This window comes from Ranitomeya variabilis, chromosome 5 (assembly GCF_051348905.1).
Source record: "Ranitomeya variabilis isolate aRanVar5 chromosome 5, aRanVar5.hap1, whole genome shotgun sequence".
Classification (NCBI taxonomy): Eukaryota; Metazoa; Chordata; class Amphibia; order Anura; family Dendrobatidae; genus Ranitomeya; species Ranitomeya variabilis.
In genome coordinates this window covers 382,107,254-382,130,128 of record NC_135236.1, presented here as the reverse complement: position 1 = coordinate 382,130,128, position 22,875 = coordinate 382,107,254, and the positions used below count along the sequence as shown (strand labels likewise).

General features: G+C 41.8%; 1 protein-coding gene across 2 annotated transcripts in view; it reads right to left on the bottom strand.

Annotated features, from left to right (window-relative positions):
• CTTNBP2 (cortactin binding protein 2) overlaps positions 1-22,875 on the bottom strand; it is a 206,261-nt gene that overhangs the window by 131,480 nt on the left and 51,906 nt on the right. The window lies entirely within an intron of this gene.

Below are 22,875 nucleotides of genomic sequence, written 5' to 3'. Positions count from 1 at the left end.
GCGCAGGACAACACGCAGACAGAAAAGCACCAAAAATACAATTGGGGGGGGGGGTGCGCTGATGGGGGGCGGGGACTGGAACAGGGATTGGGGAGCTGCTGCGATCATAGATCAGTCACAATGCACACAGACAACACACAGCGCAGGAGATCGCAGGAGAAAGCACGGATCACAGGGGGATCACATTGGCCACCAATGAATTTTCTCTCAGGTAACATAACCACTCTGCACACCGACTCTGAGAAAAAGATGGCGGGCAGAGTGGTGATCACTATTTTAGACTAACCCCTTTGGCGCCGATTGGTCAGTAACTATTATTCAGCCTATCAGCACCAAAGGGGTTAATCAGGCAAGGTGACATCGCCATCACCCCATCCATTGTAACTGCTGTGATTGGTGCTTTCTCAGACAGCACCAATCACAGCATGCCACATGGATTTGTTTTTTTCTCAAACTTTATTATCACATTGATCGATGCATGGCCGTATATATCCTTTGCTTTCCGGACACGCAGCGCAGTATGTATACAGCACATGTCAGGGAAGGGGTTAATGCATTACTTGATTTTATTTACCTTGGCAGCAGCTGCATGTCACTGGTCACTAAAGATGAGTTTGCCGTTTAACCTATAAGCCCAAATCTTTTTCAGGGACAGTTTTACCCAGTATTCTGCAACTTAGTACATACTTGTAAATGTTAATTATTTTGCTCAAGTGCATGACCTTTCATTTGTGTAGTAGATTAAACATCATTTGCCATTTCTCAGCCCAAGCCTCCATCCCTCTGTAATATTAAATTATCTTCCTCTGTGTTAATTACTGTTCTCATTGTGTAACAACTCACACGTGAAATAGGTACAACACTAGAAACTGCAACTAACCCAGCCGGTTCCTATACAGAATAGAGATTCTGACCCAGCAGTCTCTAGAGGGTCCTACGTGGGCTGGAACAGACCTAACAACAAACTAAACAATAGAGGTAGTAAGAAGCTTTTGCACTCAATTCAATGAGTGTAGGTGCCCAGAAGGAAAAACAATATACAGTAGCAGAAAACACCTCCGGCACTCAAAAAAAGGGATAATTATTGAGAATATTCTGTGTAACAAGAGAATCTTTATTTACAGCCGATATGTGACAAAATTTCCAACGTTTCGGCTCTCAGGCCTTTATCAAGGATGTCCGTCACAAGATGAATCGGCATGCATGGCGTGCTTGCAGCCAGGAGCAGAGTAAAAAGTGTTACACAGAATATGCTCAAGAATTAACAAACTAAACAATGGCTGCTCAGACCTGCAGTCTGAAAAGGCGGTGAGATGTCACATTCTCCCTAAGGAACTGGAAGGCAGAGCAAAGTGCAATTTACCTACACCATGTTCCAAATTATTATGCAAATGACATTTTTCTCAGATTTTCCTAAATTGTCGGTGCAAATGACAGTCAGTCTAATAAAAGTCATCACCCGTTAGAGTATACATCAAATTTTATTGAAGAAATCTCCCAATGATAACAGTATAATCTCCAAAATGAATAAAAAATCAAAATGCACTGTTCCAAATTATTAGGCACAGTAGAATTTCTAAACATTTGATATGTTTTAAAGAACTGAAAATGCTCATTTGTTGAATTTCCAGCATTAGGGCTCATACTCACTTGCGCGAAACTCAGATGAGCCTCGCACGGCAACACCCGGCGCTGCTGCCGGCACTCAAATCGGAGCGTGCGGCCGCATAGGAATACATGCAGCCGCACGCTCCGCTCCTCTGTGCCAGGTGCAGTGCGGGGTATTGCCGTGCGAGACTCATCCAAGTTTCGCGCAAGTGAGTATGAGCCCTTAGGAGGTCATATTCACTGAACAAAAAAGCTCTTTAACTCCAAAACATCCTAACAGGCCAAGTTACATGTTAACATAGGAACCCTTCTTTGATATCACCTTCACAATTCTTGCATCCATTGAACTTGTGAGTTTCTGCTTGTATTTCTTTGCATGAAGTCAGAATAGCCTCCCAGAGCTGCTGTTTTGATGTGAACTGCTTCCCACCCTCATAGATCTTTTGCTTGATGATACTCCAAAGGTTCTCTATAGGGTTGAGGTCAGGGGAAGATGGTGGCCACACCATGAGTTTATCTCCTTTTATGCCCATAGCAGCCAATGACTCCGCTATTCTTTGCAGCATGAGATGGTGCATTGTCATTAGGGTTGAGCGAAACGGATCGTTCATTTTCATAAGTCGCCGACTTTTGGCAAAGTCGGCGTCTCATGAAACCCGACCCGATCCCTGTGTGGGGTTGGCCATGCGGTACGCGATCTTGGCGCCAAAGTCGCGTTTCGCGCCATTTTTTTCAGCCAATGAAGGAGTGTGGGCAGAGTGATGACATAGGGGTTAGCACAGCTATGGGATTTGCAATGTGTAACACGAGATTTTCTGTGCTGGGACGAGAGAGAGAGAGAGAGGGAGAGGGAGAGGGAGGAAAAAAAAAAAATCCCCATTGACGTGCATAGGGTTTCGTGTTCCGGCCGATCCTCGACTTTTCGCAGTAATCGGCCGATTTCGCCCGACTCGACTTTTCAAAAAGTCGGGTTTCGCAAAACATGACTCGACCCTAAAAAGGTCAAGGTCGCTCAACCCTAATTGTCATGCATGAAGATGATTTTGCTCCTGAAGGCACGTTTCTGTTTTTTATACCAAGGAAGAATGTTGTCAGTCAGAAACTCTATATACTTTGCAGAGGTCATTTTCACACCTTCAGGAACCTTAAAGGGCCCTACCAGCTGTTTCCCCACGATTCTGGCCCAAAACATGACTCCTCCACCTCCTTGCTGACATCGCAGCCTTGTTGGGACATGGTGGCCATCCACCAACCATCCACTACTCCATCCATCTGGACCATCCAGGGTTGCTCGACACTCATCAGTAAACAATACTGTTTGAAAATTAGTCTTCATGTAAGTCTGTGCCCACTGCAACCGTTTCTGCTTGTGAACACTGTTTAGGGGTGGCTGAATAGTAGGTTTAGGCACCACAGCAAGCCTTTGAAGGATCCTACACCTTGAGGTTCAAGGGACTCCAGAGGCACCAGCAGCTTCAAATAACTGTTTGCTGCTTTGAAATGGTATTTTGGCAGCTGCTTATTCCAATGAATTTGTCTGGCAGAAACCTTCCTTATTATGCCTTTATCTGCATGAACTCTGTCTGTGCTCTGTTTCAGTCACAAATCTCTTCACAGTATGATGATCACTCTTAAGTTTTCGTGAAATATCTAATGTTTTCATACCTTGTCCAAGGCATTGCACTATTTAAAGCTTTTCAGCAGCAGAGATACTATTTCCCATATTGCTTGAAACCTGTGGCCTGCTAAATAATGTGGAACATCATTTTTAAGTAGTTTTCCTTTAATTAAAATCACCTGGAAAACTAATTATCACATGTGTTTAAGATTGATTTCAGTGATCCATTGAACCCTGAGACACAATACCATCCACGAGTTTATTTGAAAAACAAAAAAATTAAATCTTTATGACTAGTGATGATCCAATATACTCGTTACTCGAGATTTCTCGAGCATGCTCGGGGGTCCTCCGAGTATTTTTTAGTACTCGGAGATTTAGTTTTTTATTGCCGCAGCTGAATGATTTACTTCTGATAGCCAGCGTAAGTACAGTACATGTGGGGGTTGCCTGGTTGCTAGGGAATCCCCACATGTACTTATGCTGGCTATCAGATGTAAATCATTCAGCTGAGGCAAGAAAAACTAAATCTCCGAGCACTAAAAAATACTCGGAGGACACCCGAGAGTGCTCGAGAAATCTTGAGTAACGAGTATATTCGCTCATCACTATTTATGACACTTAAATCCAATTAATTTGGAACATGGTGTACAGAAGAGAAGGAGTGCTGAGATAGAAAGAGATCCAGAGTGAGTAAAACAAACCACGAAATACAAAATGAAAAGATAAGGTACGTACTGCTAGAGAGTATGCCAGCTACCTCCTAAGCAAGAAACAGAAGATAGGTATAGCATGAAAAACATAATCAGAAGATAAACCCTTGTTGATGTTTCACTGACTGACACATGGCGGCAATATGGCTAGACATACAAATAAGAATATCCCCAGCAGGAAATACCAGCAGGGGTAAACCCAAAAGGTGATAATGTCGACAGATGAAAACACCCGTTAACCTAAAAAGACTAAAGCAAGGATAACATAATAAACACCCGGAGAAAAGGTGCAGCTGGTGTGGCTCATAGGGTAGAGAAGCCGACCACAAAGCACTGGATCAAGAATCCAGATGTATAACAATTAACTTTCAAAGTTTTGTATAATTAGCAAATATTTAAATTTTACTCTGTATGCCCTCTACAAGGTCATTAATAGGTATTTAAAAAGAGGGCTCAATACTGACCCCTAAGGTACCCCACTGTTAACTGTGAACCAATCCGAGTGTGCTTTATTAATAACCACCCTGTGTGTCCTATCCCTGAGCCAGTTGTTAACCCAGTTATTCATATTTTCCTTTAATGTTTTTTTTCTTTTCTCTTTTCATTTCATGATCAGCCTTAAAAACAAAATTAGTAATCTTGCAATTTTCACAATGGCTATTTTAGGCCGAGGTCACACAAGTGTCTAATGATGCAAAGGGCACTGTGAAAGACTGGGGAGCAGGTGTGTCATTGCCTATTGTGATTGGTAGAACATGCGTTATCAAGTGGGTGCAGAGGTGTTACCTATCATTGTTATTCTGTCTCTTGCTAAAGGTACCGTCACATTAAGCGACGCTGCAGCGATATCGACAACGATGCTGATCGCTGCAGCGTCGCTGTTTCATCGTTGTGTGGTCGCTGGAGAGCTGTCACACAGACAGCTCTCCAGCGACCAACGATGCCAAAGTCCCCGGGTAACCAGGGTAAACATCGGGTTACTAAGCGCAGGGCCGCGCTTAGTAACCCGATATTTACCCTGGTTACCATTGTAAATGTAAAAAAAAAACACTACATACTCACCTTCTGATGTCCGTCAGGTCCCTGGCCGTCTGCTTCCCGCACTGACTGTGAGCTCCGGCCGGCCGTAAAGTAAAAGCAGAGCACAGCGGTGACGTCACCGCTGTGCTCGGCTTTACGGCCGGCCGGCGCTCACAGTCAGTGCGGGAAGCAAGTGACAGATTAACAATGATAGGTAACACCTCTGCACCCACTTGATAACGCATGTTCTACCAATCACAATAGGCAATGACACGCATGCTACCCAGTCTTTCACAGTGCGCTTTGCATCATTAGACACTTCAGTACAAAAACATCAGGAACTGACCATTGTGGCTATCTACAGATGTTATTTCCAGAAACAATAAAAGGTTAAAATTTAAAAATTCCTGGTGTCCACTATGAAAATTGCAAGGTTTCTTTAAATACCTGAATGTGTCAAGTACAGTATTTATATACACTTTTAACAATGCTTTTCTTTTACACCATTCACCATGTCACAGCTGACCCATCCCCCTCTTTCACAACAACCTTTGCACTTGCCAATATTAAGCTTCCCACAAAAGACAGGGTCTAAGTCTATTGATGCTAATTTACATGTGAATTAATATAGATTGTTATATTGGAAAAAACATTGCACAAAAACTTGAAACAAATTTTAACACAAAAACCTAATTCAAACAATAGGTAATTTCCAATGACACATTCACTTTAAATGCAATGTTTCAGGTATAAAAAGTGATAGCATGCAAGTTACAAATCTAACGCTAAAACATTCATTAGGCCAGAATTTTATTACTGTATGGCAATGTAAAGATAGCGTTTTTCACAGCAGGAGTCTAGAAATGCTATGGGTTTTTTATCCTATTAGTAGAAATATTTTTATTCTGTGTGGGCTTCAAATCAAACCATCACTGTAAAAACCCACAATAATTCCAATATATGAATTTTCACAGTGAAGGTCAGGTGAAATTCTCTCTCTGGAAGAGAATTATAATACATATGCATTTAGAAGAGCTGAAGTGAGCACACCATCTGTCAACACAGACTTGTTATGCCATTATTAAGTTTAATCATTTGCCAGCCAATTCTGGTCATTAGATTTCAGAAAGAAAATATTGCTTCTTTAGTCTAAACGAGCCACTCTCCCTTATCTGATATTTTGTTTTTATTATTTCACATTTATCTTGTCTGTTATAAATGTAAAGTGCTACAGAATATGCTGGTGCTATTTAAAAGATTATCATATACCATCTTCATATTACTAAAAGGAATATAATTTCCACAATTACCGTATGTATGTGGTCCAACTGCACTGGAGGTAGGCAACACTTTTGCTCATAATTAACAGAGATGAAACATAAAGGGAAGTAGTCATCAGAAAATGATCTATTGTTTAAATCAGGTTTTTTGTTAAATGGATTTTTATTTATTTTTTGTTTTAAGAGGTACCGTATATACTCGAGTATAAGCCGAGATTTTCAGCTCACTTTTTTGGGCTGAAATTGCCCCTCTCGGCTTATACTCGAGTCATACCCGGGGGTCGGCAGGGGAGGGGGAGCGGGGGCTGTCTAAAAATACTCACCTAGTCCAGGTGCAGTCCTTGCTTCCCCGGCGCCGGCAGCAGCAGCTTCTTCCTGTACTCAGCGGTCACATGGTCCCGCTCATTACAGTAAATGAATATTCGGCTCCACCTCCCATAGGGGTGGAGCCGCATAGTCATTACTGTAATCAGCGGTACCATGTGACCGCTGAGTACAGGATGAAGCGCTGCGGCGTCGGGGAAGCAGGATCTACACAGCGGCAGGACCAGGTGAGTATACGGGGAGGGGAGCGCAGCGCTGCGCGATAGTCACCTGCTCCTCGTTCCGGGCGCCGATCTGTCTCCAGCAGTGACGCTGAGGTCAGAGGGCGCGGTGACGCGCCCTCTGCTGAACGTCAGTGCTGGAGACAGATCGGCGCCCGGAACGAGGAGCAGGTGACTATTGAAAGTGCGGGGGCCTGAGCGACGGAGAGGTGAGTATGTGATTTATTTTTTTTTTTTATCGCAGCAAATGGGGCAAGTGTCTGTATGGAGCATCTATGGGGCCATAACGTTCCTGCAGCACTATATGGGGCCATAACATTCCTGCAGCACTATATGGGGCCATAACATTCCTGCAGCACTATATGGGGCCATAACATTCCTGCAGCACTATATGGGGCCATAACGTTCCTGGAGCACTATATGGGGCCATAACATTCCTGCAGCACTATATGGGGCCATAACATTCCTGCAGCACTATATGGGGCCTGTTATGGTCTGGTGATTAAGGAGCGACATGCGACTAGCTCTGGGCAGGTGGTAACTATACCGACCGCAGTTCCTACTCTTAACACAGACACTAGCAGTAGCCGTGGGATGTTCCTGTCACTCCCTGGACACCTCGTCACAGCCGAAGATCTAGCTACCCCTAAATGTAGAAGTAGGAAAGCTATCTTGCCTCAGAGAAAATCCCCAAAGGATAGGACAGCCCCCCACAAATAATGACTGTGAGAGGAGAAGGAAATGACATACGTAGTATGAAACAAGATTTAGATTACTAGCTAGAAAGAATTAGTACAGGACAGAACACTGTGCGGTCAGTAATAAAAACTAGAAAAAGTCCACCGCAGAGAAATGCAAAAATCTCCACACCTGACTAAAGGTGTGGAGGGCAAACTCTGCTGCCCAGAGCTTCCAGCTTAGCTGACTAGATACATAATGATAGGCTGGACAAATGAGCAAAACATAGAAAGTGCTAAACAACAAAGTCTACAACAAGTGAACTGCAAAAAGACAAGCAAGGATTTAGCTTTGCTGAAATGGTCAGAGTGACAGGGAAATCCTCAGAGAGCCATGACTCCAAGCTCAACAATTGACAACTGGCATTGAATTAGGGAAAAGGCCAGACTAATATAGCAGAGCCAGAAAGACGATCAGTGAAAACAGCTGCTGATGCTAAATCCAAGAAGCAGCCATACCACTCAAAACCACAGGAGGGAGCCCAAGTGCAGAACTCACAAAAATGCTACTTATAACCACCGGAGGGAGCCCAAGAGCGGAATTCACAACAGGGGAAATAACATTCCTGCAGCACTATATGGGGCCATAACGTTCCTGGAGCACTATATGGGGCCATAACATTCCTGCAGCACTATATGGGGCCATAACATTCCTGCAGCACTATATGGGGCCATAACATTCCTGCAGCACTATATGGGGCCATAACATTCCTGCAGCACTATATGGGGCCATAATGTTTCTGCAGCACTATATGGGGGCCATAATATTCCTGCACTATATGGGGCAATAACATTCCTGCAGCACTATATGGGGCCATAACGTTCCTGGAGCACTATATGGGGCCATAACATTCCTGCAGCACTATATGGGGCCATAACATTCCTGCAGCACTATATGGGGCCATAACATTCCTGCAGCACTATATGGGGCCATAACATTCCTGCAGCACTATATGGGGCCATAACATTCCGTTATAAACTAAAAGAGCCACCTTGTGCAGCAGTAATGCTGCAGTCTAACAAGGTGGCTCTTTTAGTTTTTGATTCAGTTATTCCCTCAATAAAGCGTTTTATAATTTGTACAAAATAACCTGTCCTTAGACCTGGAGGCGGTCCGAAGCTTCCTCGGTGAATCTCCCAACGGCCGTCACTCATCTCTTCTGGGGATGTGGTCGCCACCCCCTGAGCGCTGTTTCTTCTTAAATCCGGCGCCTGCGCTGTGCGTGCCTGCCTGGGACAGGCGCAGTCTTCATTGTCCGTCATAGGTCAGATGCAGGGTGCCTGACTGCGCCTGTGCCGGCAGTGCGGCCACCCTGTTGCTGAATCCCCGCCCCGCACTGTGTTATTCATTATGCACAGTGCGGGGCTGGGGTTCCTGGGCATGTGCACTGCGCTGTTCAGACGCTCCCCTGGTCCCCCGCCTTCCAGCGTTGTTATTTGCGGCTGCTTCATTCCAAACGCTGGCAAGGAAACCTGTATATTACGGCAACGCTGGAAGGCGGGGGACCGGGGGAGCGTCTGAACAGCGCAGTGCGCATGCCCAGGAACCCAGCCCCGCACTGTGCATAATGAATAACACAGTGCGGGGCGGGGATTCAGCAACAGGGTGGCCACACTGCCGGCACAGGCGCAGTCAGGCACCCTGCATCTGACCCTCACCCTGCCCCAGGCAGGCACGCACAGCGCAGGCGCCGGATTTAAGAAGAAACAGCGCTCAGGGGGCGGCGACCACATCCCCAGAAGAGAAGAGTGACGGCCGTTGGGAGATTCACCGAGGAAGCTTCGGACCGCCTCCAGGTCTAAGGACAGGTTATTTTGTACAAATTTTAAAACGCTTTATTGAGGGAATAATGGAATCAAAAACTAAAAGAGCCACCTTGTTAGACTGCAGCATTACTGCTGCACAAGGTGGCTCTTTTAGTTTATAACGGCTGGAGGGGGATGACAGTGGCCCTTTAACCTACTGATGTCTCAATTAATTTTACTTTTATTGGTATCTATTATTACTTTTGAGATTTACCGGTAGCTGCTGCATTTCCCCCCCTAGGCTTATACTCGAGTCAATAAGTTTTCCCAGTTTTTTGTGGCAAAATTAGGGGGGTCGGCTTATACTCGGGTCGGCTTATACTCGAGTATATTCGGTAATTTATGAAAGGTAACTTCCTTTGCACAATGCTTATTTTACTTAAATAATATGCAATTAAGAAATGACCTATTGTTTATATCTGGTGTTTATGTTAATTTAGTTTTAATTTTTTTACGAATATTGTTTTATATTTGTCATATCACTTTCTATACTACAAAAAGAAATCTGAAATGAAGCAATTTTCACACTGACCACTAGGCTTAATATTAGCCCACACGCACACGGTCAGTATTTTACATCAGTATTTATAAGCCAAAATGAGGAGTGGGTGAAAAAAAACTGAAGTGGTGACAAATAAAGAAAGATACAGAGAATAAAAAATAAATAAATATGAAATATTATAATATAATATATATATATATATATATATATATATATATATATATATATATATATATATATATATATATCTTTTTTTTTCCAACGGGTTTTGCCACGAACAAAAGTTAATTTTAAAGTTGATTGTAATCAATAGATCTATAAATATAATAATTTCCACAATTGCATGTGTTTAAATAAAATGTTCCTGTGCCGAGATAATCTCATAAATGTGCACCTGTGTGCTGTGTAATGGCTATGTCTGACTGTACAGGAATATGGTCTGATCATACCACATCTCCTGGGCAGTACAGGAAAGTTTTGACTTTAGATTGGGCGATTCTGAATGCAGCGATACCAAATATGTGTATGTTTGATTTTATTTCTATTGTTTTATTTTGAATGGGGCGAAAGGGGGGTGATTTGAACTTTTATATTTTTTTCCCATTTTTTTATATTTTTCAACACATTTTTTTTTTTACTTTTGCCATGGTTCAATAGCCTCCATAGGAGACTAGAAGCTGGCACAACTCGATCAGCTCTGCTACATAGAGGCGATGGTCAGATCGCCTCTGTGTAGTAGAATTGCTGACTTGCTATGAGCGCCGACCACTGGGTGGCGCTCACAGCAATCCGGCAGTGACAACCATAGAGGTCTCCAGGAGACCTCGGGCTGTCATGCCGACACACTGGTGACCCGCGCGGGTCACCGATGTGCATACTTTTGGCACGATTGCCGAAAGCCCCATTTCAATGCCGCTGTCAGCGTTTGACAGCGGCATTTAACGAGCTAATAGCCACGGGTGGATCGCGATTCCACCTGCGGCTATTGCAGGCACATGTCAGCTGTTCAAGACAGCTGACATGTCTCGGGAAAGATGTGGGCTCACCGCCGGAGCCCACATCAAAGGGAGGGATACTGACACCTGTGTACTATCACGCCCGATGCCGGTAAGGGTTTAAACATTCCCTTTATTGAATATCTCTGACTACAGCCACTAAGTGAAAAAAGTCTAGAAATGAGTTTTCTGAGTTGCCTTAAAGGGGGTTACAGGACTATATTACGTTTTCACTATGAGCCTAAGAACTAACAGGCTAACTACCTGCCTGTACTGGGCTAACAAAATAATTCCGTAAAATATATTTTAATTTACTAAAAATTTCAGAAGAAACCCCATACGAAAACCAACCAAAATTCAGTGTTAAGATAAAAAAATATTAGGTGGTACAGGTTTGTGTGACATCCACCGGCACAACTGGCAAGCTTGGTTATCTGCTGGCACAGAGGGGTCACAGACTGGTCCTGCCGGCGTTTGTGCAGCTACCGCTGGCATCACAATGACAGAGCAGTGACTTCTCTTCCGCTCTGTTGACGGGGTGTGACTGCTGATGTCATGGTGATTAACATCAGGCTACCTGCTGCCCAACTGCGTCTACGTCAGCTGTCAATCAGCATGACGTAGACAGTCAAGCCCTGTTGACAGAGCAGCCCAAAAGAGGAAAAACTGCTCTGTTGTCCTGAATCACCTCTTTAAAGGGAGTATGTCAACCCCAAAACTGAAATTAAACTTTTTAGACTTTCATATAGGGGGCTTAGCCCCTATAAAAATCATACTGGTGATAGCGGCAGATGCTGGCACGAGGAAGATGAAAACGAGCACGAGCATTATCATTTTCCTCTTTAGTTTCTTTCTTTTAGTGATCCTGTGTGCAGCGAGGGCTCAGTACACACAGGAAAGGGCTGAAAATACACCTGCACACAATGACATTGTGAGCTCATGGTCCCTGCAGTGCAGTGTTAGTATGTGCAGGGTTGGGGATTTAGATCAGGCAGCGCCTTAAAATGAACGCTATCAATTGGCAAGAGGAAAGGAATGGTGGATGGAAATTGAGAGGGTAGAACGGTACATTGAGCCCTTGGCCATGCCAACTTTTCACTGATGCCTTCTTACATTTCTAATACAACTGTATATAAAACTAAAATTACTAATATCTATAGTAATACTATGATTTTTATAGGGGCTAATTTCAATTTCAATTTTTGGACGGCAGAAATCCCTTTAACCATGATATTGAATCACTATGGGCTTCAATTTTCAAACTACCGTAATCTCAAAAATAGAAAAAAGTGGAATTGTTGTCTATAGTAACAAATGGGTGACTTCACGTTGTTCTTCAGTGCGTTTCAGAAAAATGGAGTCCAAATAATGCTGAATTCAAAGGAATATTATCAATGTCTGTCCAACTGCCACCAATCCTGAAAATTAAGTGGCACCTTCAAAGTTTTTGCTGGCACAGCAGTGCTCGTCTTATTTCTGTGATGGAAAAACTCCTTAAAAGTCTAACTGGTTGCCATTTTCTCCAAGATGGTTTCAATATATGAAGGTCAATGCCATGTTTGCTGTAATAACTTTAGTTAAAATGGGAATTACAAACTAAAAAGTTTCATGTTTAACATTAGAATTGTTCTATGAGATAATGAATTTAATCCTCCAAGGGGTCATCAGGACACTAAAATTGATCGATGGGGGGACTAACACTGACAATCAGCTGCTGCAAATGGCTTCCAATTTAATGTGCATCTGTGAACGTGGTAGCTGTATCATACCTTTAACTATCAATTGCAAATATGAAATAGCTTAAACTAAATATTTTAAGAGTCAGAACGCCCAGTAAAATACATTCCATAAGATACGGTATCTCCTTTATGGTTAAATAATGGAGACTCCTTTTTCTTCTCTGTTGCTGTTTTATGTAAAAGACAAATCTGCAGGAATTATGTCAGGAAACATTATAAAATATGCAATGCTTGTTTCAATGCAGACTTTAAAACAAAAAGTAACAAAATACAAAAAAAGAATGACAAGCGAACATCTGGATTCAATCAAAACAGACCAAGTCAGCTACAGAAAGATTAATCAAGACGGCGCTGCATAATCTTCGCCAGCACACAGCGCCTGTCACTTGGAATATAAAGATCTGAAAGTTCCAAGCAGCTCTGTCGAGTGTGCACGGAAGAGGAGACAAAGCTATATACGCCGCCTCTTCTGCAGACCCCAACATACAGCCATATTTGGCTTTGTAAAACTGCTATATTCCTAAACATAAACTCTGAGGCCAAGACTCTGCAGACAAAACTCTGACAGCACAAGCAAGAAGTTCTTATCCCACTGTACGAAATGTTTGTCTTTACTGGAACTTTGAAGAATAGGGGGTGCAGATGTTGCACTTGCACCTAGGCTTGGCCACTAAGGGGGCAAAGGGGGCTCTTTGCTAAATAGGTCACTAATATTGTGACTGGGTGCCCCGCTACTAAGTTTACATTGAGGCCGTTCTAATTTTTTTTATAAATAAAAGGTTTATTGGGATACCCCCCCGTAACAATGGTTTCCGATGCGCTTTTCCTCAAAAGGTAATAAAGCTTCATAGTCATGTCAATCAAATATCAGAAAATAAGCAAAAGATTGAACAATTATTTGAAGAAAAATAAAATCACTGTGGCCAAGTGCAACCTTCCCCAACAATGTCAGCTGGTGTACTGACTCAGAAGGGTTCTGTGGACATTTACGTAGCATGGCGGAAACTGATACAACTAGCATCCTGCCCTCCAGAAGACGAATCCTGTTTCTTTTGTGTAGCTTTACCTCCCCTTATATAAGGGCAAGGTCTGATGTCCGGTGAGGGAAGGACTGGGGAGTTTAAAGTGAAATGCCCGACTCTATTGTTCTCAGGAGAGGTAAGTCGTCATCAGAGGAGTCTGAAGTAGCATTCACCTCTCTCCACAATAAAAACAAGAATGCCCGGCAACACTGAGATTTTATGTGTACTAGGAATTGGGGAAAGATAGCTGTCGGATGAACACGTGTTTGGCCAACAGCTATCTTGTGAGTATGGGCATCCTGAAAAGATTTAAAAAGGAGAGAAGTAGATTGATCGATGTCCTACAGCCACCTAAAGTGGACAGTAGAAAAAGACATTAACAGAAGAGAGTAGTAATGATAATGATTATGAGCTTACAATTAACTGAATAGTATCTAAATCTGTGGGTCTCCTTTTCAACATCCACTCCCAGAAGAAAGGAGAGGAGAAATATGGGGTCTTCCAATAGATATATTTAAAACAAACACTAGGAGAACATCTGGTTAGGATGCTGGGCTTTAAATATGATGAGGAATGGCCAAATATACCCTCTAGAAAAGTATCATTTTCAAAGAAAAGCCCCTTAGTCTGTCACTCTGACAAGTCTAGATCTGATCTTGAAATGCAGTGGGGTACCACAGGGATCTGTGCTAAGACCGATTCTTTTTAACTTCTTTATTAATGACCTTGCTGATGGCATTGAGAGTAAAGTGTCAGTCTTTGCTGACGACACCAAACTATGTAGGATATTAAAATCTGACCTTGACATTACAATATTGCAAAATGATCTGAATAAGATGTCTGAATGGGCAAACACTTGGCAAATGAGATTTAAGGAAGATAAATGTAAAGTAATGCACCTAGGACGGAGTAATCCTATTGCTGCATATACATTAAAATGGGAGTATACTTGGGACTACACAACAGGAGAAGGACTTGGTTATTCTGGTCACAAGTAAGCTGAGCAGCAGTACTCAATATCAAGCAGCAGCCGCAAAGGTAAACAATTTTAGGATGTATAAAAACAGATAAAATCCCGCTATCCCAACGTATTATTACCCCTTTATAAATCACTGGTGAGGCCACATCTAGAATATGGGATCAAGTTTTGGGCTCCACATTTTATAAAGGATATTCAGAAATTAGAATCTGTTCAATGACGGGCAACTAGATTATTACAAGGGATAGAAGGCCTCTCATATGAGGAGAGGTTGGAAAAGTTGGGCTTGATTAACTTAGAAAAAAAGACGCCTCAGAGGGGATCTAATTTACATGTAGAAATATATGTGTGGTCAGTACAAAACACTGGCACATGACGTATTCCTTCCAAAGACTGTACTGAGGACCAGGGGGGACTCATTACGGGTGGAAGAAAGGCGATGCCGACAGCTAAACAGGAAAGGGTTCTTTACAGTTAGAGCAGTCAGAATGTGGACTGCCGTACCACAAGAGGTAGTAATCGCAGACACTATAAAAGATTTTAAAAAAGGGCTGGACGATTTCCTTGTTACACATAACATTGCGGGTTATAGCTAAATTAGTGACGAATTGTACAATTGGTGGAGAAATGTTGAACTTGATGGACCTGAGTCTTTTTTCAACCTATGTATAACTATGTAACTCACATAAGAGCATTAAAATGGACTATAATGGTGTTTGGCCTCTTAGATGCCCAATATAACTTTTGTGGACGATGAAAGGTGTTAATTTCAAAACTTAGGTCATCAGAAGCACGGCGTCTGATCTACCTAGGGGACCTCCTTGTGTTTCAGTTGGACACAGACACACAGATAGGTAAAAGAGACAGAATTCTTTACCTTTTCACAAAAAACGGCACTCAATGTGGTAAATCACGTGCTACTTACTTCCAAATCATCTGATTCGCTGTAGACACAAAAGCCTTTTGTTTAGATTTTCCAAAAGAAAAATGGACGGAAATAATATCTATTTATTGAGTACTCTCACCAAAGGCACGGTCTTTGTCAGACAGCCAATGCTATCTTTCTTGACTCCTCTATACACAAGAATACTTGGCTCAGTCAAGAGCTCTTCTGTTCTCCTTGAGAAAGCCACTGCCCGACTCCTCCTAAGGTGGCATATCATCTAAGGAGCAAAAGGATCAGCTGTCGGAAATCCGCTGTTCCGGATCCTTATCTCCCTGGACACCATCTATCAGAAAAGAGTTGGGAGGCCCTCATACATATTAGAATGTTGTAAATCCAAAACAACAGAGATAAGGGCGCCAGTGACTAAACGATAAAGTAATATGGAAAGTAGCCAAATAATACATGTAATGCTTTAATGTTTTAAAAAGAGGATGGTCTAAAAAATATAATAATCTTACATTTTAAAAACTAAAATATCCATGAAAAATGTACTAAAAAATGTATTTGTTAATATATATGGTTATAAACTAAGTAAAAATAGCGTCTCAAAGAATGGGGCGACAAAGCAGGCTAGAGAGGACTATAAAAACGATTTATAAAATACATGATAAATGTAGGGTGAGTGTGGATATACGTAGGGATGATCACAGCAACAAAATGTGATAAATAGAAAATACTAACAATAAATAGATTAATAGCTCAAGTGATAACCCTACAATTAATGAAGGTCAATCAAGAATAAGTAAGGAGTACTGAAAGACATATCATATCAAAATACAAAAGGTATAATGAACTCTCTTATACTGTTCCTTTCCACCAGGGATGCCACCAGACTCCGATGCATGTTTCGGCACCAATTTGGAGAATTATTACATTAGAATGTTGGCTGATCCTGCGATATCGGTGGGTTTACCTACATTAGTCTAATGTACGGTACATAGAGGCCTTAAGGGAACGGAGAACCCAGATAAGGAAGCTGATGGCCTTAGAGCCAGACTTCAGAACAACTCCAGCTAGCTAGTTGCCACTTGATGCACTTCTGATTCAGATGCAATTGCATTGAGAGAAAGATACAATGCAAAGACTCAGCTACCTCCAGAAGTACAGAAGGAAGGGAGAAAAGTCATGGAGCAGAGGCCTGTTTCAACCGGATAAAGCCTATGGAGATAATAGTGACATAAGAAGCTGGATTGTGTTGTTCCTTCATTATTCCTCCTAGAAATGTATAAACAAACTGAATACTGGGTGTTACCATTCTCCTTGACAAAGCAGTATGTCCCTACTTAGTTTGACATAGTCCAATCATTGTAAATAGACTATGATATGTAGAAACATGCCGATTTGGCAAATGAGATGGTAACACCAGTAGTGAATTTATCCATAGGATCCAGGAGTGAGAAAGGTGGCATAATGCATAATTCTCACAATACATACTGCACAGTTATTTTACGAAGAATATAAATAGCAGATGTGTCAGAAGAGCTGACAGGTCCTTTTTAAAGTAATAGTACGATACAGACATGGGAGTCATCAAAATACTGTAGGTATGCAGAGACACGCAATGTCACAAATAGTATAGCTCAGGGGTTATGCATGAAGATATGAAGAAGCTGAAACTAGACACATAAATCTAACATTTCCAGTTGCCTGCAGTATGTTTACAAGCAGATCAGTGACATTTACAAGCATCTCAGCAATGCTATGTGATGACTTTGGTCAGATCCTCGTTCTACAGCCACAAGTCCATTCTTTCACTTGTTTCTTTACAGCAGTAATGGCACAAACTAATGCTAAAGCTTCACAAACATGAATTACAGTCACAAAACCCACAGTCAAATTAGTTTGATGCCAGAATTGTGTTACCCGAAGTTTTATGAAGTGAGCATAAGCTCTCGTATGTATTAATAACCTAACTTGCTTACCACTTACTTAAGAGGAAACACAATCCTAAATGTCAGTGGATTCATGGTGACAGTTCTAAAGAGGCCTCCAAGGATGGTTCATAATAGTAAATATTAATGAAGAATTAGCTCACAGGCAGCCCAATAATGTACTAATTCTGATTGTGTGGTTTATTACTTTATACACAAATACCAATCAGAGAGAAAACGGTCACAGGGCTTGTGCACATGTTGCAGATTTGGCGCATTTTTGCCATGCAGATTTGCTAGGAAAACCTGAAGCAATCCTAATGCCAGCAAAGTCAATGAGAAACCGGACGTGTCATGCACACGCTGAGTATTGTTGACTTGCAGATTTGGTGCAGAAAATAATCTGTAGCGTGTCAATTCTCTGTGCATTTTCACGACTGACTTCACTCAAATCAGTCAAAAGCGCAGGCAAAAAACACATAAAAAACGTTTTGTTTTTCCTGCCAAAACATGCAGAAATTATGCAGAAATTATGCATCAATTTACTCAACGTGTGCACGTAGTCTTATTTTTAGACAGTGCAAACTTACCGTACTATGCATCCAAGAAAAAAGGGTATGCGATTCATAAATCCTTTATTTCCAGTTCATTAGAACAAAGACTAACAGAGGGGAGGGCAGGGAGTGTGCAGGAAAGAAACAGATAATGGCGGCCATTTCGCGCAACTGCGCTTCAACTCATTTAAGTGCAGCTGCGCGAAACGGCCACCGTTCTATTTCTCTGCTGCACACTCCCTGCCCTCCGCTCTGCTAGTCTTTCTTCTAATGAACTGGAAATAAAGAATTTATGAATCGCATACCCGGGGAGTGCCGCTTTTCTCTTTTTTTCTTGGATGCATGACTTGAAATTCTAATGTGAGCGCCACCGATAAATGTGATTTACGGCATATTGCTCTGCAAGGGAGTTCTGATGACTATTGATACCGCTATATGTTGGGACTGGTGCCTTATCAGCTTCTCTGGACGTTTCTAACTGTTTGCAAACATAGACTAGTCTTTCTTTAAAAAGTGTTTCACGCTCTTGGTGCATTTTTATACTATCTAGTCTACGTTTAAATCAGACTATTTCTAGTCTTCATTTCTCTCTGAGGTGGTGGGATTAGCTGCCATAGATTACCCTATACACAGCACACACAGAGATAGAGGATATGTCTTACAAGCAGGGCTGAGGAGTCTTGGAGTCAGAGCCAATATTGGTGGAGTCGGGGTCATGGAAATTGAGGAGTCGGAGGTTTGGCTTACAGCCCTGCTCACAAGGATGAGAAGCAGCAGTAAAGAAGACATTATACCGCAGTACTGAGCTGTGTAGTTGTGCAATAACATAGGCAGATAAAGCTTCATGAAACTATGTCTTACGGCTCACTCCTCCTCTCACTCTCCTGTGCATATAGTTAATAAAATGCATTTGTCATGAAATAGTGAACATACAGAAGTACTTCAAGTGGAGAGCCTTGTCAGTCACCTTCTCTCCACCAAAAAGACTGACTTACTTCTAGATAGCTAGGAAATGCCTGCATTTAAAAAAAAAGTCTACCTTTTTTAATAACACAGACATAACAACTGCAGCCAAACAATAACCAGAACAATATCCAATGGAGTGGGAGTATGCTTTGGCTCCTTCATTCCCAGGATTTGTCTGAGGGAGTTAATGGCAGGGAATCAGTAGGGTAAGTATGACCCCTTTTATTATTTTATAGTGTTATAAGAAATAAAAAAATACTTCGCTGGACAACACCGTTATTTCAAATTGCACAGAAACCTTAACTATAATCTATGGTAGAGTAATATGCAGAAAATTTAAATTCCATATACATTTTAGGCAAAATCTGCATTACTGATGTATAAGCACAGGTACAGGTGTTTGAAAGATGTCACATAATTTACAAAGTCATTCATTACATGTGAATCAAATGGGTGTAGCCACTGATTACCTCTTGGCACAGGTTTTAAAGTAACAGGTGTTAACAATACAGGTCAACACCCTTCTGCTACAAAGCTTAACTAGCTAAAGGTTAGTTTGTTCTTTTCTTTTAATGATGTATATATAAAGGCCAGGTTCACACAACCGGGTTTTCAGTCCGCATGCTGTCCATCTGCAAAACAGATAGCACATAAACCAATACAAATGGACCAGTTTAGATGAACGTGTTTCTACACAGACCGAGTGCCATTGTGAAAAAAGAGTAGCATGGACTAATCTCTTCTGTTTTTCAGATAAGACTTGGTAACCAATTTTCAACGGGTACATAAAAAAAAAAAATACAGATGCCATAAAGACAGCATTGTTTTTAAAGGATTCATTACAAAGACTACACAGCAAACTAATTTAGAACTTAATAATTTTTGTTAATTGTGCAAGTAAAAAACGTATGGCATTCAGATGTAAAAAATTAATGGATCTATGTGAAAACCACATACAGAAGAAAAATCATCCTTTTCTCTGGATGAGAGACCAATACTGAACTGGACTCAGCCTTCGGCTGGGAGCTCACGTTGCAACATATGGCCAACATCACTCCTGAATTAGGTGGCCATTAACTGCGCTATTCTGTGGGTAGATAGAGGTAGTGGGTGCATGGTTTTGACTGCATGCCGCAGTTAACACATCTTTCAATTTGGAAACGCCTGAGGAAAGCTAGAACTTTAAGAGTCTAATGTGTAGTAAGGTCTGAATTTTTAACAGGCTTCAAATTTCTTGCAAGGACTTCCTGTGAAGTCAGAGTTTTTCTGACTTTTTGTAACAGAGTTCAAACCAAATTCACTGTGATTCAACTCTGTCTTTCCAGACCACTGCAAAAACTTGAGCCAGACTGGCTCAGCTCCAAGACATGGGCTTTTTTATGTGTTAAGCTCTGGAAATTGACCACTTGAGCTTGTCATCAAACTTTACAAACTGTCTGTGGCTTTAGATGATCTCAAAATAGCGACAAATAAGTTGTGAAATTCAAAATGACCCTTGTGGTCATGGTCAACAACCCTTCTTTTCTAAGGAGATGGTGCTCATCAGGAAAAGTGTCTTAACTTTCAGAGACATAACTAAAATGTTTCGAAGGGTGATGATGATAAGGTTTCTAAAAGAAGATTCAAATCCCAGATTTATTCTCAGTTGTATATTTGTGAGTGGGAGAAGAACACTCTTCCTTGGTCAAGGGCAGCCTTGTAAAAGGATCAAATAACATCAAACTGCTCGGCTTCTAAAAAACCCCAGGGAAGAAGCTGCTCTGTAGATATTTTCTTGCTAGTACAAAGTGCCTGAAAAATTGCTTCCTGCAGTTTGAATGCCTTATGTATTTAATATAAAAAAGTCTTGGATTATTAATAGCCTCATACCAGCCTCAAAGAAGAGGTAGAAGCAGTGGCCATAAGCACAATGAGGCCTAAGGGCCAGGTCACGCTCTGCACATTCTCAGATGATACTTTAATTGGCTTATTTCAGATAAAATGTACTTGTGATGTATCTTGTATAAAATAGCTTTAGAAATTTCTATAACGAGAGTACTTTACAGCGCTTTTGTAAAAGGATGTGTACCCTCCAGCTATCACATGTAGAAGTGCGTGCACATGTCAGAGTTTAGGACGGATTTAGAAAAATAAAAGCTACATTAGGCCTAGAACATGATGGAAACAAACCGAATAGAATGGTAACCCAAAAACTCTATAAAAAGGGAACCTGTTAGCAGGTTATCCATACTAAAACAGCTTCCACCCCTTTGTTAGCCATCAAAACAGGTTTCTAAATGTGCACTCATTTAACCAACTCAGCCAGGCAGTCGGATGGGCAGACTGATGGGCAGTCTGATGGGCACACTGCCCTCAGCATCTCCTGCCAACCTTATAATGCAGCCCCACTAAGTGCGATTTCCCCTACATCATCCACAACGCACTGTGAAGTCAGCCTGATCACCATTCACCTAAAAGCCAGTGCAAGCGCATTTCACACTAGAATTATGGCATGCGCTGTCCTCTAGAACAAGAGTTATTTTTTTCTTTAAAAAATTGCTCCTAATCCACATAAAATGAACATGTTCTACATTCTAGCACTCCATTGGCATCTCTTATCATTATGAAACATATTTTTCAAACACTGCTTTATAAACAGTATGATGGGTCCCATAGGCTGACAATGTGCAGCCAACCCAAAATATCATGTAGCTGCCCACACTACTGTCCACTAACTGGATATGGATACAAGATATAGTACATTCATATCCAGCTTTGAAGTAACGCAGTTAATTTCATTTGCAGTTTGCAGAACGGAGTTTAAGGTGTAAAAAACTAAAAATGGGGAAATCAGATTTTAATAAATTCATCATTATCTTAGGGTCCACTTTGTACATTATATTTTGAGATAAAAGATTAGCGCTTCTCTGCAAAAAAGTTTGATGTATCTTCATGCTTTTAAATCAACGAAGACATGAGTTAGACCGATAAGCCCTTAGTCTTAGTTGGTTACGACCAACGACTGAATAGGCCTCAAATGCGTTACATGGCAAATTTAGGTCTTCACTGTATGTATAGACCCAAGATTTTATAACGATGAAATAAAGCCAAAACGGTTTATCGCTGTCACGATCCATTTTTGAATTCGAGGCAGCTCTGGTTTCACGCTGTTTAAAAGTAGCTTTTTTCTTTTCAGGACCATCAGGGGTTAATGTCAGTTTTTCCCCCGCCGGCAATCTGGTGTAACTGCAGTGCTGCAGGGTCAGCTGATGTGGGTGGTGACCACTCTCACCATCCTTTAAATGGTCACCTGATGCATCAGCTGACTGTTGGCGATAAGAGTTTCTCTGGAGACCAGCCGATGCGTGAGGAGCTCTCTGGTGCCAGCGTGTGTCAGCTATTTGAGGTCCTCTTCAGTGTCATCTGTGGTGTGGAGCTTGGCAGCTGAGTCTGGAAGCTAAGTGTGGTGCTTTTTCCACATCCCTTTTGTGTTTGTCACTATCCCGTGTGGTACCATCTGCAGTGGTGAGGCTAGCGCTCCTTGCCGGCCAGTGCACTAGCCAGGGCAGTGTGAGGTGACAACTAGGGACAAGGTTCCTGACGGCAGTGGGGAAAAGGACCCACTTAGGGCATTAGAGGAGTGCACAGACAGGTTTAGGTTTGAGCAGGAGGTGACCATTCCTTAATTTCCCTATTGATAGGGCCTTCCTCTCCCCTTTTCCATCCTGTTGTGAGTTTGTTGTGCTGTCCACTATCGAACCCCGTTGGGTCACAATACGTATCGTGACAATCACATATCGGATGTTGGCTATTTTCTTATCTGTTCAACTACATGTGGCTCAGTACCTTGCAATGCAACCAAAGTGTCACAAGGTGAGCCAACAACTATTTCTGTCTTATGTTATTTTGCAAACCAACCTGGAGACCATTAGTCAACTAAAGACTGCAAAGCAGGCTGGATGAAATAATATGGTGACTTAGATCCTCTAAATGCC